The sequence below is a fragment of the Andrena cerasifolii genome, chromosome 4 (assembly GCF_050908995.1).
Source record: "Andrena cerasifolii isolate SP2316 chromosome 4, iyAndCera1_principal, whole genome shotgun sequence".
NCBI classification, from domain to species: Eukaryota; Metazoa; Arthropoda; class Insecta; order Hymenoptera; family Andrenidae; genus Andrena; species Andrena cerasifolii.
Genome location: NC_135121.1, coordinates 1,744,966 through 1,758,440, shown reverse-complemented (window position 1 = coordinate 1,758,440; position 13,475 = coordinate 1,744,966). Strand labels below are relative to the sequence as shown.

Below are 13,475 nucleotides of genomic sequence, written 5' to 3'. Positions count from 1 at the left end.
TATCAAAAACCATCACCTTAGAAAACGTTTCATTTTTGTCAAGACATAATATATCCCTTTGGAACAAAGATTGCTTCCCGCCACTCTCTGCTTCATATCATCCAGAATAAAAATATTTAAGATGCTTACATCATAAGGGATATTCCTATAATCCACAATTTATCTTAAACACAATTAATCTACTAAAATGAAAGTTGATTTCACGAAACTGCGTGAGAAGTGAGCGAGGAAAAAGAAGTACTTATGGCAGAAGTATGAGGAGCCTTAAAAAAACCAAAAGAACATATGTTAGAGACCTGATACATTAGAGGAAACTGCTGCACAAAATATGAAAACAAATATCTACACATTATATGTACTATACGTTTGTATATAATCTTCGGATAAGAACTGATAAAAGTGTAGTATGAAATAAAATGGTTAAGATTTTTTTAAACGACATCCTGAACATAATGAAACTTTTTACTCAACCCTTGGGTGGGTGCGCCAGCGGCAGTTAGCCGCAAATTTCACATTTCGTATTGTACCATATGTAGTGTTCAAACTGGATCCATATCCAGTTAAGGATTCTTCCAGCGGACATTTTTGCATCATCACAAAGAGTTTCCCAGGTGTCCGCCTCCGATTGCTTTGAGCATTGGATATGTTTTATAGGACCAAAAACTAAGATAAACGTGCTTTTTTATAGCGGCCCGTTTTCATATTTAGGGGTGAAACCACCCCTCAAAGATATAAGGTTTTCAGGTGTTCGTCTCTGATTGCTTTTCATTACTTGGATTTGTTATGTTTGTGGCAGTCATAAAAATAACAGAACAAAAACAATGTGTCAAAAATGTAGAAATGTGTGCAAGAAGCACGGTCACATAATTACAAACTGTGTAAACTGTGAAAGCGAGCAGCAGATGGATGTGGACTAAATTTCTGTTTGTTATCTTCGTCGCCATTAACCCTTAACTGGTATACTGTTTTTTCAAACGTAACTGTTATCTTGGGGTCGTGGCAGACCCCAAATAAAAAAGGACACAGAAATTTGTAAAGTCGACATTAGATCAACCTCTATGAATACCTATTTTGTTCGTAGGTAATGTATAAAATAATAGATACGTAGAAAGTTAAACTATTATGATCAAATTAATTAGAAATTCAGTTTACAAACTTAGACAACCAAATATTTTTCAGCGAACCTTGCGTGCTTGGGGTCATGACTGACCCCAGGATACCAGTTAAGGGTTAATATTCTATGTTCATTGAATAAAATACTATTAAGCAACTAATGTAGTTTCGATTTTCTTCTGTAAGAACGTGAACTCCGATTGCGGTGTAAAAGCCGCAACGCGCCCACTCATGCAAGTCTGAAGAGCGCGCCCACCGAAGGGTTAAAGATACTTTCATGAATGCAAGAAAGTGTAAAAATTTCATGAAATTTACTTATTAAGTAATAATATTTACTTTCATTTATACTTGCTCCTCTGAAGAATGTCGCAAAAGCATAGTAACATTAAAATTAAAATTTCAAGTAATCTTTTTAGATTGGTAGCCGTGCATAAAGCACAGCTGAATTTAATTTATAAAAAATAAACTGACATTAAAAAAGTGCCAATGATTATTAGCATACATATAGGGCAAATTCCACTCACGACCAAATCGCCCGTGATTTTCATTAAGTTAGGGTCCCCCCATACGGGACTGGACGCATCGTCAGGAATTTCAAAGTCGATTTTCTCGAAAATGAAGCGAAATAACAAAAAATATTATTCCTTTTCCTCGACTTATTTACTTGTTATAAATCGAAAAGGAAGAGTAACTTTTTTTCATATCGTGCTTCATTTTCGAGAAAATCGACTTCGAAGTTCTTGACGTCACGTCCAGTCGCGTTTAGGGAAACCTACCCTAATGAAACTCACGGGCGATTTGGGCGTAAGTGAAATTCGCCCATAGTAGGAGCATTTACATTGCCGATCTGAAGTTTCACCTGTTTTACTAGAGCACTAAAGAGGCGAGTATGCGCATCCGCCATATTGGGTCCTCTAGAGAGAGAAGATTATTAAGTACCCGCCTCTTTGGGTATTGTCAGATTCACTTTATAAACAAAATATGCGTCGTTGATATTGATGCATAGTAGCACGACACATTATTAGAGTATTTTATTACATTTAAGTTTTTATTTGCTTTATAAAGCGAATTTGACAATACCCAAAAAGGTGGGTACTCAATAATCTTCTTTCTCCAGAGGACCCAATATGGCAGATGTGCATACTCACCTCTATAGGGCGGTATTCTCAGTCGCTACTTATTCTTAAGCAAGTGCTTAAGCATTCGGTATCCGTTACTAGCTACTAGGTTAGTAGAGGATGCCGCATGCTTAAGCATTCGCTTAAGAATAAGTAGCGACTGAGAATACCGCCCTTAGTGCTCCAGTTTTACCAATGAAAAAGTCACACCGAAAGGTATATTTCAATTAAAAATGAAATCAGATATTTCACTTTTAATATCTACCAATAGATGCATAGCATTTAGTTGAAATAGAAAAGATAAGAAATTGTTGGTTAAAACTGAATCTCGACAAAAGCTGACTACAAAATTATAAGTATGAAATTATATGGGAAAAAATATATCAAATCGGATTAAGAGCAGCAGATTTCGGAGCAACATTTAATGCGCACAGTCTCCCAGGATTCCCCCCAGATTTCGTCAATAGGTTCTATAAGCAGAAATAGTTAATGGTTATAAAAAAAATATGAAATACAAATGTAACGATAACGGGCTTGCTCTTAGTTTGACACAACTTCAGAATAAGCCAATGATTACACATAGTAAGGTATATAGCGAGTTACATATAATTGGATAAGTCATTTCCATCTGTACAAGACAAACATTGGTGCAAAATCATTGCGCGCAAAAATCATTAATTCTTCTTGAAAAACATTAACCCTTCGTGGTCACACGGGGTGTATTGTACCCCAAGAATAATTTTCGAGTTAAAGTGTCGTGTCTGTACGACTTCCAAAGGCGATTTATCACAAGAAAAAAAAAATTAAAAAAATCGCTTTTTTCCCACGACCGTGGGAAAAGCACATCAAAATTTAAATTTCTAGAAAAAGACTATTAGACCATGATTGTATAAGTATTACGAACATACAATTATCACTGAAAAGTTAAGATTCAAAAATACGAAAATGGTAACTCAAAAAATGACGCTGGAGTACAGTGATCCCCGTGTGACCAACTTGTGATTATAAGGTGTGACCACGAAGGGTTAAGCAATGCTTATTGAGCGATATCGTTCTTTTAAGGAATCTCCATTGAACTAAATATCTCCATAATGGTCGGTCGAAAACAATCTTGATACTTCAGTCAGAAACTCTATATATTAATCACACTACTAGGAGTTATCCAATGTTTCTATCTCATTTCATATTTTCGTTATAGCTTTTACTAGAGCTTCAAATGATTTGTTTGTGTAACACTTCTTTTCTACTTCTGGTCATAGAACATAATATACATTATCGCTGGAAGATTCTGGAACACCATGTATACGATGAAACAAGAATAACGTAACATGTTTTCCTTTGTAAAGAAGCAGTTGAAGGAGTTCTCAATTTCACCAATTATCCAGTGGAAGCAAATATAAATATATATATATATATCTTCGAGGAAATAATGTTAAATGACTATACTTATAACAATAATTTTAATTATATTTTATTGTGCATAAAAGGTGGAGATAAATGAAAGAAAAATAATACAAAATTCTAGGTAACAAGTTGCTTAAATAAATTACCCATAGTGTAAAATTATATATCCTGGTCATTATAAGAATTCTATGGAAGCAGATATTAATGTGCCCCATTTACACAGTACACTTTTCTATTAACAAAGTCGAAATATTGTAACAACAGTAGGATAATAAGTATTATTAAATGTAACGAGAATGACCACATATATATATGTACATACGAGGAATTGATATAAGAGTCATAAATCGGATGAAATATCATATAAATATATGTTAAACTCCAAAACGGAAATTGTTTCGATCGATGTTGCTTGTTCCGGCAACAAATACACGATCATCTTCGTAATTCTTTATCAGGACAGAGAATTACGCAAAATATACGTTCGCGTACGACTCAAAACATCACTGGGGTGCCGTCGCTCAAATATGCACGTAACCAAAAAGGTTAGATAAAAAGTAATGTATGAATGATAATAAATTTCCGTTCTGAGCAAAATTGAATATATATTTTCGCATTCACGGTTACCTATGTACGCCCGAGTACATGTATGCTACGCGACACGTGCATATATATCTAACAAAAAGTGCTATGTTAACTGTACACTAAAAGAAATTGTTCGCCTACCTCTGTAGAAACTCAACATATGAACATATGAAACGCATACGCATCCGTAGCCATTTGTGTGCTGCTAGGGGAGGGGGGAGAGGGGCTGGCGAGCGAGAGAGCGAGAGAGCGGGAGAGAGAGAGAGAGAGAGAGAGAGAGAGAGACGTGTGTACCTACATATTGCCTACACAGTGTGCTAACTTATTGCATATATATTGTACATGGCCACAATATGCCCACATATATGTTTATACCAATAGAATAGAACAAAATGCATTGCAGGATACCTATAAATATACTACCAGCCTATTACAGACTATACAATGCATATACATGTACGGTAGTGTACATGCGCACACACGCGACGTGTACACGCACACAAATGTATATGCATATAACGATAGGTACAAAAGATTGTAAAATGTAAAACGTAGAGGATCGAAAAATCAAAGATCAGACACTTTTCTCCGATGCTCGAAGAAACAGGCAGTTAAAACGTAAAGCGTATATAGCTGGAGGAGACAAGAAATTTGCGAACTTACTTTTTAGCTTCGGTGCCCTAAGAAGGTTTCAGTCTAGACGAAGATATTTCGTTGGCGCACAGAACGGGCAGAGCGAGTACCGCTCCGCTGGTGGGCTATTCCCGCGAGCGGTGCTACTCCCCCAGATTTGGAGGGCTCGGTGCTACTGATGCGCACATCGAGACCCGGTTCACAGTTGTACATACGCGAAGACCAGTTCACATGGAGCAACAAATGGTCATAATAATGTACCCGCAAACAGTTAACGATATCAAATATTAGATTCCTCCTGATAGAATTTATGATCGCATTTAGATGAAATTTCAAATGGGTAGAAATGATACTGGTGAAATAGAATTTGTATGTACATTTTAACGTTTGATGTTTCGAAGTATTACAAAATTATGCTACGAACTAAATATGTTACACTCGAGTGTGATTTAATTAATAACAAGTATTATATTGGAATACTTATGAAAATACTGCAATTCGTTCTTTGTCGCAATTTTCTATGAATACTACTGTACATACATATATAGATATGAAATACTGAATACAGTATTAATGACGTATGCTAAGATCAAGACATATAACTCGATAAGTTTATTGAAAAATACACAATAAGTTTAAATACTACAGTTTATCACTTATAATAAAGTGGATAAAACATTAACTTGTTCAAATGGATTTCCCATTTGTTCAGCTAGAGTAACTTAACACAGCGAACAAAATTTCTGATTGAAAATTAATCTGATTAAAAGAATAGTTTATATAGAACAGAAATTAACAATATACACAAGTAATACCAAATGACTTAAAAATAGAAAGGAGTGGGATATGTATATTATTATTACTTGACGAAACAGACATATGTTAAACAAAAAGTTGGAATTTATCTATAAGTAATAATATATAGAACTAATCAGTTTGAAATGCTAAAAGAAAATGAATGTTGTGAAACGCAAAGAATAACAAGTAGTTACGGAACTGCAACAGGCTTCTAACACCTTCGTGTATTTTTTTCCTGATCAACTATAAATAAGCCTGAAAAACCTTTCGCATGTAGTTTTCTACATACATTAAACAATACAATTTAACGTCATTTACAAAATTTGTTCAATGAATTTCGAATATACTTGTTATGTGGAAAATACTGCCCTCTTAAATTAACTTTGCAAGTTGACCAAGTTTTGCTAAATATTACTATAATTTCAACAAGTATCCTGCAGTCAGTGGCGGATTTTACAGAGCGGCCGATGAGCAGTTGCCACCTGGGCCCTCACCCACAAGGCCCCCCAAGGCCCCATCCTTAAAAAAATTCGATTTTATCCAAACTATATTTTTTCAGTACTACTATCCTTAGCCCGCTTTTAGTAAACTACCTCTTCATTTTCCTGGAAAAATGAGCCCCTCAGAACGTTTGCCACTTGGGCCTTTTTTCTTAAATCCGCCACTGTCTGTAGTTACTTAATTATGTGAGTTACATTATATAAATCACATTCATTAAGTGTTAAAAGGATACAGGGTAAAATAATGTCATGTTGTTACTATACTATACAGATGTATACAGAATATATAACTATACAGAAGGTTACTATTGAATATTGCTTTTATTTGCAAAATCTCAATAACAAAACTATATATGTACCTGCTGTTTAAAAATTTCTTAACAATTCTTCCAAGCCTTTCTACTTTTAACTTATGAATGATTCTGATAAAGTTTTATTTATATTTCACTGTAATTTTTGGATTTAAAATATTTTAAACATTAGTCTCGGTATATTTATCTATACAAAATAGTAAACATGTTTTTCTTTTAAAATAGTTTTCGCATGTAATTTCCACCGCATACATAGCCAGAAACTAGGAATATATAATTCCTTTTCCTTTCTACCTTGTTAAAAAGGCAAAATTTATTTTTTCTTATAATTATCCAGAGCATTATATCAAATGTAGATCCGTAATAATAGCTTCATTGCACTAAAATCCTCTATGCAATTAAAAAATGTACCTATCCCTGATAACCAAATCGGGCGGCAGGATCTGCCGTCAATCTGCCGGCAGACCCTAACAAGCAGACCCTGCCGGCAGAACCGTAGCTGAATGCGGACGTAGGCTGCATCGCAGCTGCCGGCAGATCCTGCACTCTCCTGGCAGACCCTGCTGTCAATCTGCTGGCAGACTGCAGGCAGATGGCTATCAGGGTATGTTAATATTTATCACGGATAAAAATTATTTTAGTTGTGGCTGCATATCATAAAAAAGACAATTCTTAGACTATATGAAGAAGGAAAGAAGAAATAGTATGTCGTGTACAGTGATATAATTTATTTTTATAACAAATATCATTTGTCCAATTTAAAATTTATTATTACAAAATGTCTAGTTTAAAATAAAGGTATTTATGGTGAAATTTTCGAGTATAAAATATTAACTTCAAAATGTTTAAATATATGCTTTTGTTAATTATCATTAAACAATTTAAAAGTGAAAATTAAGGTTGTGAAAGTTATGTACAATGCTCGTAATGCAAAACATTGAACAATAGATGTATAAAATGATCATAAACAAATATTATGTAAAACCGGAATGATAAGTTTATTTTGTTAATTCTTTATATAAAATATGAAATATGAAGATGACATTGGTTTCTTTTATATGTATATATTTATTATGTCATTTATTTTCAAGTATACGTTAATAAGAAAAATAAAAATATTTACTTTCACAAAGAAATAATGCGATTTGATTCTATATTTTCATTCTACATATACCCTGATAGCCATCTATCTCCAGTCTGACATCAGATTGGTAGCAGGGTCTGGCTCTGGCATGAGAGCGCAGAGTCTGACGTCAGAACCGTAGCAGACGGCAGAATCTGCTGCCGATCAAAAAATTAGGCACTGACATCAGACTCTGCACCTCGGAACGCAGCCATCTGCGGATACAGACGACTACGGTTCTGATGTCAGATTCTGCTGCCCAGATCTGGCTATCAGGGTAATTAATAGACACATACTAATCTGACGACGTAATTATTGAAAATTTAAATATTTTCATTCATTTTGCATATGAAATAATAGAAATCTATCATCATACTTCCCTCTGTTAAGATTCGGAAATTATCGATCTGTTAAAGCTCGCACTACTTACGTAGATGTTGTATATGATTCTCATTTGTACAAAGTAAATTATACAGAATGTACGAACATATATTCGCGTAAAATTTTAGAGGCTTGTAGCTTTCATCGAAATGAACGAGACATATAAACATGCGTATTGAAATCATTCGTTACTAAGTTTTATGACGTTCTATTTATAGATAAATATTACTTATTTCTGTAAAAAATATACGATAAGTTCACATTTCCATTCGAGGCACGCCAAAAAATTATATGTACAATATACATACACTCCTACAGCACCCAACATTGCAGGAATATCTCAGGTATCTCGCGGTGCAAGATTTGGATAATTGCACGAAATATTCCCGAGACGTTACAGGAACATTCCTATGTCCGCCCCTGTGCAACGTTTCAGGAATATTACAGGAATTATTCGTGCAACTTTTCGGGAACATTACAGAAATTATTCGTTCAACGTTTCTGGAATATTACAGGAGTTATTCGTGGATCGATTCCGAAAAATTACGTTGAACGTTATAAAATGCAAGGGAAATTAATTGAATTACAATAAACATTTACATTTAAACATTCATATATTTTATTCAAGTACATTAAGCATCCCATAAGTTCTCTTACGGGTTTAGCAGTCTTAACATCTCCCCGTTCACATGTCGTTAGTCTCAATTTGGGGTGAATTGGAGTTGAACAGGATTTACAATCTTCATCATTAAATCGTTTCAAGCTTCCTGATTTTTAACATACCATTGCTTCTATCATAATCTATTTCCAGTCCCAAGAAATGTTTTACCTTCCCCTTGTCTTTCATTTTAAATTCACAAGTTAGATTCGTTTTGTATACATTAATCATTTCTAACTTAGGAGCAGCCATGATAATGTCATCAACATATATTAGTAAATACACAATTTCTCTTTTAGAAACATTAGAATATAAACAATAATCATTTTTCGAGCTTATAAAGCCTAAGTTTAACGAAAACGTATTAATTCTTTCGTTCCAGCATTTTGATGCCTGTTTCAATCCATAAAGTGATCTACTTAATTTAAGTACGCAACCCCTGTTGTAGTTTATGCCATTGCGTGGATGGATATATATATATATATCGTCCTTAAGATTGCTATTTAACAATGTAGTTTTCACATCTAACTGTATAAAATAATAACCATATTTCATCGTAATCGAATGTTTTTTGCTGAGGAAACCCTCTTACTACTAATCTGGCCCTATATTTATCACTTCTGATCTCTTCCAACGGTTTAAAAGTATATACACATTTTGTATCTAAAATTTCTGCATTCTTAGGTACGACAATTTGTTTTTCCACATATTATATATATTTATAGACTGTATTTTTTTTCCATTGCCTGTACCCAAAAATCTTTATCGTCTCTATCTTTTCGTTCTTTGATATCTTTGGGAGCATGTTCAAGAAATGACATAGCATCGAAAGTCATATATATTTCATAATCTCTGAGCTTTGAAGGTAATTTCATATCTCTCTTTCCTCTCCTACCTTCATGTTCAGATCGACTTTATATTTCTCCTTATTTCAATCTTTCTCCCCTTTCTTCTATGCTCTCAAGCCTTCTTTCACTTTCTGAATCTGCATACGTCACTACTAGGCTCTGCTGTAGAAGATGTAAGATGTAACATCAAATCTTACTTTATTTACTTCATCTTCATTTTTATCTAAAAAAAAATTATAATAAATTATTTTTAGAATAACCTGTCAAGACACACTTTTCTCATTTGAAATCAAACTTATTTCTTAGTTAGTTCGGTTCTAGACTCAACTCAACTTGTCAATTGTTGAGTGACCTGACCAGGATGTTGACACTCTCTCTTGAGGAAATTTGTTCCCACGAGATTTGTTTTACCCCGGCCCGTATGGTGGCGCTGTATTCAATTTAGTGAAATAATTGTACGCTAGATGGTGTTGCTCGCGTGAATATGTGGCGGATCTGACAACACCGGGTCTGTTCCAATGGGGAAGATGACTGCAACTTTTTCCCACCCGTGAGACCACCAGCAAACGTACTACTTGTCACCGGTGTGGTATAAAACATTAATATGTAACTACCAACTTCATACATTCCACAAATGAAAAATTCGCGCGCAAACCATTCACACATGCGCACTCATGCAAAACCGCAATACACACGGCTCAAGCGATGTGGCCGATCGAGATTCGATTGTATTCGAGCTTACTAGGGTTGGCTTTTTTTCATGGCTAACATAGCTAGGGATGGAGTGCCAAATCACTAACAGTGATTTATCACAGTGACTTATCACAGTGATCGCAGAATCACGATCACGGTCGTGAATGAAGTTAAATCACGACCGGGATCGTGATTTTTTTAACTTGAGTGGATTGTTTACTGTGATCGTAATTCTTGATCTTGATTGAATTATTTTTTTATAAAATACTTCAATAAAGCTTGTGTTACAGTCAAAGCGTGCTAATTCGGCGACTAAATACTTAGTATAACATTCATAAATAGTCAATGTGTGCACGCACTGATTTGATTGGCTAAAATATTCACATATACACTATACTTTTTAACTAAAGTGAAGAAATATTCGTTAATTTAAATAGATCAAGAACGATTACATTGGTTCAAAATATACAACTGAGATTCTATAAGAACAGTGAGGACTTCAGAATATTTCAAGAGAAATTAGAAATTGGGGTTATGTGGCGCGTGCAAAGAGCAGTTATGCTCTCCACCAATCAGAAGCGATCACGAAAATCGCGAATCACAGTTCTGCCTGCACCCATCAGAAGCGATCACGAAAATCACGGATCACTGTGAAAAATCACCGTGATTGGGAACGAACGTGATCTGATCACTCGTGATTCACAAATCACGGTTCTAGCCAACACTAAACATAGCTAGTATTTCATGAACATGGTGAGGGCACTGCCAAGCCACAGGTTCCCGCCTAGAACACTTCTAATGCATGTACATACCTCAGCTCAAGCGATTGTGGCCGATCGAGATCCGATTGTGGGACAGCTTACCACGGTTCGCTTTTTTTCATCGCTAACATTCTACAGTATTTCATGAACATGGTGAGGGCACTGCCAAGCCACAGGTTCCCGTCTAGAACACTTCTATTTCATGTTGGAACACCACTGTGGCACCATCTGCCTATGATTGTCATAATTATATAAATCTGCGCGATCGGTTCTGTTCGCGATGCTGTAACGTAAAGGACACCAAGAATAAATGTCAAATGACTTTTATTTCAATGAACCTCAAGAAAAATCATAATAATTTTGACACTATAAAAGATAAACTTGTAATGTCCAAAGTAAATAAATCAACGGATTTATAATGGAAAACACAAATAAAAAAAGAATGGAAACGAATGTTGTGTATTTCGTAGAGATGGCAAGGGTTAGGAAACCAGAATACTGAGATGAATAAAGTCTTGTGGTATTTTATTCGTAGCAGTCTTCATAGATTAAAATCTAAGACGCTCATTATTAGTGGAAATGTGCAGAGCAAAGAAATACGCATTTATCCGTTATTTTATGTTAACGACGGGAAAGTAAACATAACCGAAGCAAAGTAAATTGAATTTTGTTACAGCCTGTCACTCACAGGACTATGTGAACGTGTGTCATATCAGATGGCGTCACAGTAATGTTTCCTCACGAAATAGAAACGTTCTAGACGGGAATCGATGACTTTACAGTGCCCTAAACCATAGACATATATAGACGGACCAGAAGCTGGGACTATCGGCGAGGGGAACGGTAGGCTGGGAGGGGAAAAGGCAGAGGTCAGATACAGGCACGTCGGGTTAGCTTCGGAAGCATTCGGCATGCATAACCACTGCGTTACCCGATTTGCCTGTATCGCTCCCCTTACCGCGAATCTTACACCCCTCTCAGCTTACGCTCTGTCTATATATGTCTATGCCCTAAACCATGTTCATGAAATACTGTAGAATGTTAGCGATGAAAAAAGCCAACCGTGGTAACTGTTCCACAATCGAATCTCGATCGCCCACAATCGTTTGAGCTGAGTGTACTAGCTGTGCTATACAACATGACAACACCGCTCATGTGAGGATCGGGAGTCCTATTTTCAATAGTAGAGTTTTGTACTCAGCATTATAATTAACATTATTTTGTGATATAAAATTATACTAATACACCGTATTTTTTATTAATTATGAATAAACAATATATAAATATAACTATAGTAAGTAGAAGTAATACAGTTCATCAAAACATTAGTTAATATATATTTGATATATTAACTAATATATTAAATTGATGTTTTAATAAAAGTCGAATTAAAAAAATTATTGAAAATCTAATTCCTATTGAAAGTTTATAATTTACGATTTTTAGAAGTGATGTCAGCACGCATTTCCAACTGACTATTATTTACGCTTTTCACATAATCGTTTAATAAACTATTTGAAAAAATTGATAATAAAAACAAAATATTGTGCTATGCTTGACCACAAAGGCGTGTATCCGAAACTGCTAAATAATGTTTATCTGATTGAATACTAATATATGTTAACTTACAAAAATATGTTTATGATTTTCAGATTGCAAAAGTTGAGATTCCAAATTACCAGCATTTATTATGGCTTCCATTATTGCATACATATGAATAAATGAGGTTATCACTTCTTTAGTGGGAACAGAAAGGCCCCCTCTTTGTAAGTGATCAAAATATACATTGCCTACAGTTTTACCTTTATCCTCCACAATTAATAATCTATATATATATTACAATTTAACTTTTTAGCAACAGAGTGGGACCCATAACCGGATATGTAAATTTTAATGGAATCATCTACAACCGGCAGAATATTTTGTAGGTGTACAATTTTTACGAGGAATCGCAACCATTTATTTTTTCGGTAATTCCTCATCTTTGGGGAATTAAAATATAGAATTGTAATTATTATCTTTTAAAGTACTATCATATTTTCCCTTGCAATTGGGAACATACCAACGCCGTATATTAACGAATTTGTGGAATTTGTAAAAAAAAAATATATGTAAAACAAAATGTCCAAAAATGCCACAGATTGTATTAAATAAATGTGTTTCACGCAGAAATAAGGATCTGTAGGGTTAATATAAATAAATAAAACACTTGGATTATTGTTCCGATTCTGATATTTAGAGGTCTTCAGTACTACATTAATATAAACATTTGTAAGATAGACGGGAAACCGAAAGGCCGGTAGAGGGAGACTGTATACCCGGGAGGCTGGTGGGTAGTAAGATGCTGGGAGGCTGATACGGTAGGTTGGGTTAGGTATATCGAAGCCGGACTCTCGCGGTGTTGCCATTTTGCCTTCAGCACGGCTAGTACTAGAGTCGGTTGTGGCTCTATCATAACTGGATTGTGGACAGAGCAATGGCGGACGGTCAGACAAGGAACACAAATACGAGGGATTGCTTTCTCTGTCTTACTAGAGTATAGATGGATA

The 13,475-nt window shown here is 34.9% G+C and overlaps 1 protein-coding gene and 2 long non-coding RNA genes across 4 annotated transcripts in view; 1 reads left to right on the top strand and 2 right to left on the bottom strand.

Moving 5' to 3' along the window:
- Gw (trinucleotide repeat containing adaptor protein gawky) overlaps nucleotides 1–5,074 on the bottom strand; it is a 151,029-nt gene extending 145,955 nt beyond the window's left edge. The window contains exon 1 of the mRNA XM_076810324.1: nucleotides 4,884–5,074. The gene's annotated coding sequence lies outside the window, so the exon portion shown is untranslated. The remainder of the gene's footprint in view (nucleotides 1–4,883) is intronic.
- Nucleotides 1–13,097, top strand: part of LOC143368081 (uncharacterized) — a 252,336-nt gene extending 239,239 nt beyond the window's left edge. For both annotated transcript variants that reach the window (XR_013085134.1, XR_013085133.1), the window contains 2 exons: nucleotides 12,579–12,692; nucleotides 12,782–13,097. This is a non-coding gene — a long non-coding RNA (uncharacterized LOC143368081). The remainder of the gene's footprint in view (nucleotides 1–12,578; nucleotides 12,693–12,781) is intronic.
- Nucleotides 8,562–10,021, bottom strand: LOC143368091 (uncharacterized). The gene is made up of 2 exons (XR_013085145.1): nucleotides 9,806–10,021; nucleotides 8,562–9,695 (listed from the first exon to the last, which is right to left on the bottom strand). It is a non-coding gene; the product is annotated as an uncharacterized LOC143368091 (long non-coding RNA).
- Nucleotides 13,098–13,475: the final 378 nt, after the last annotated feature.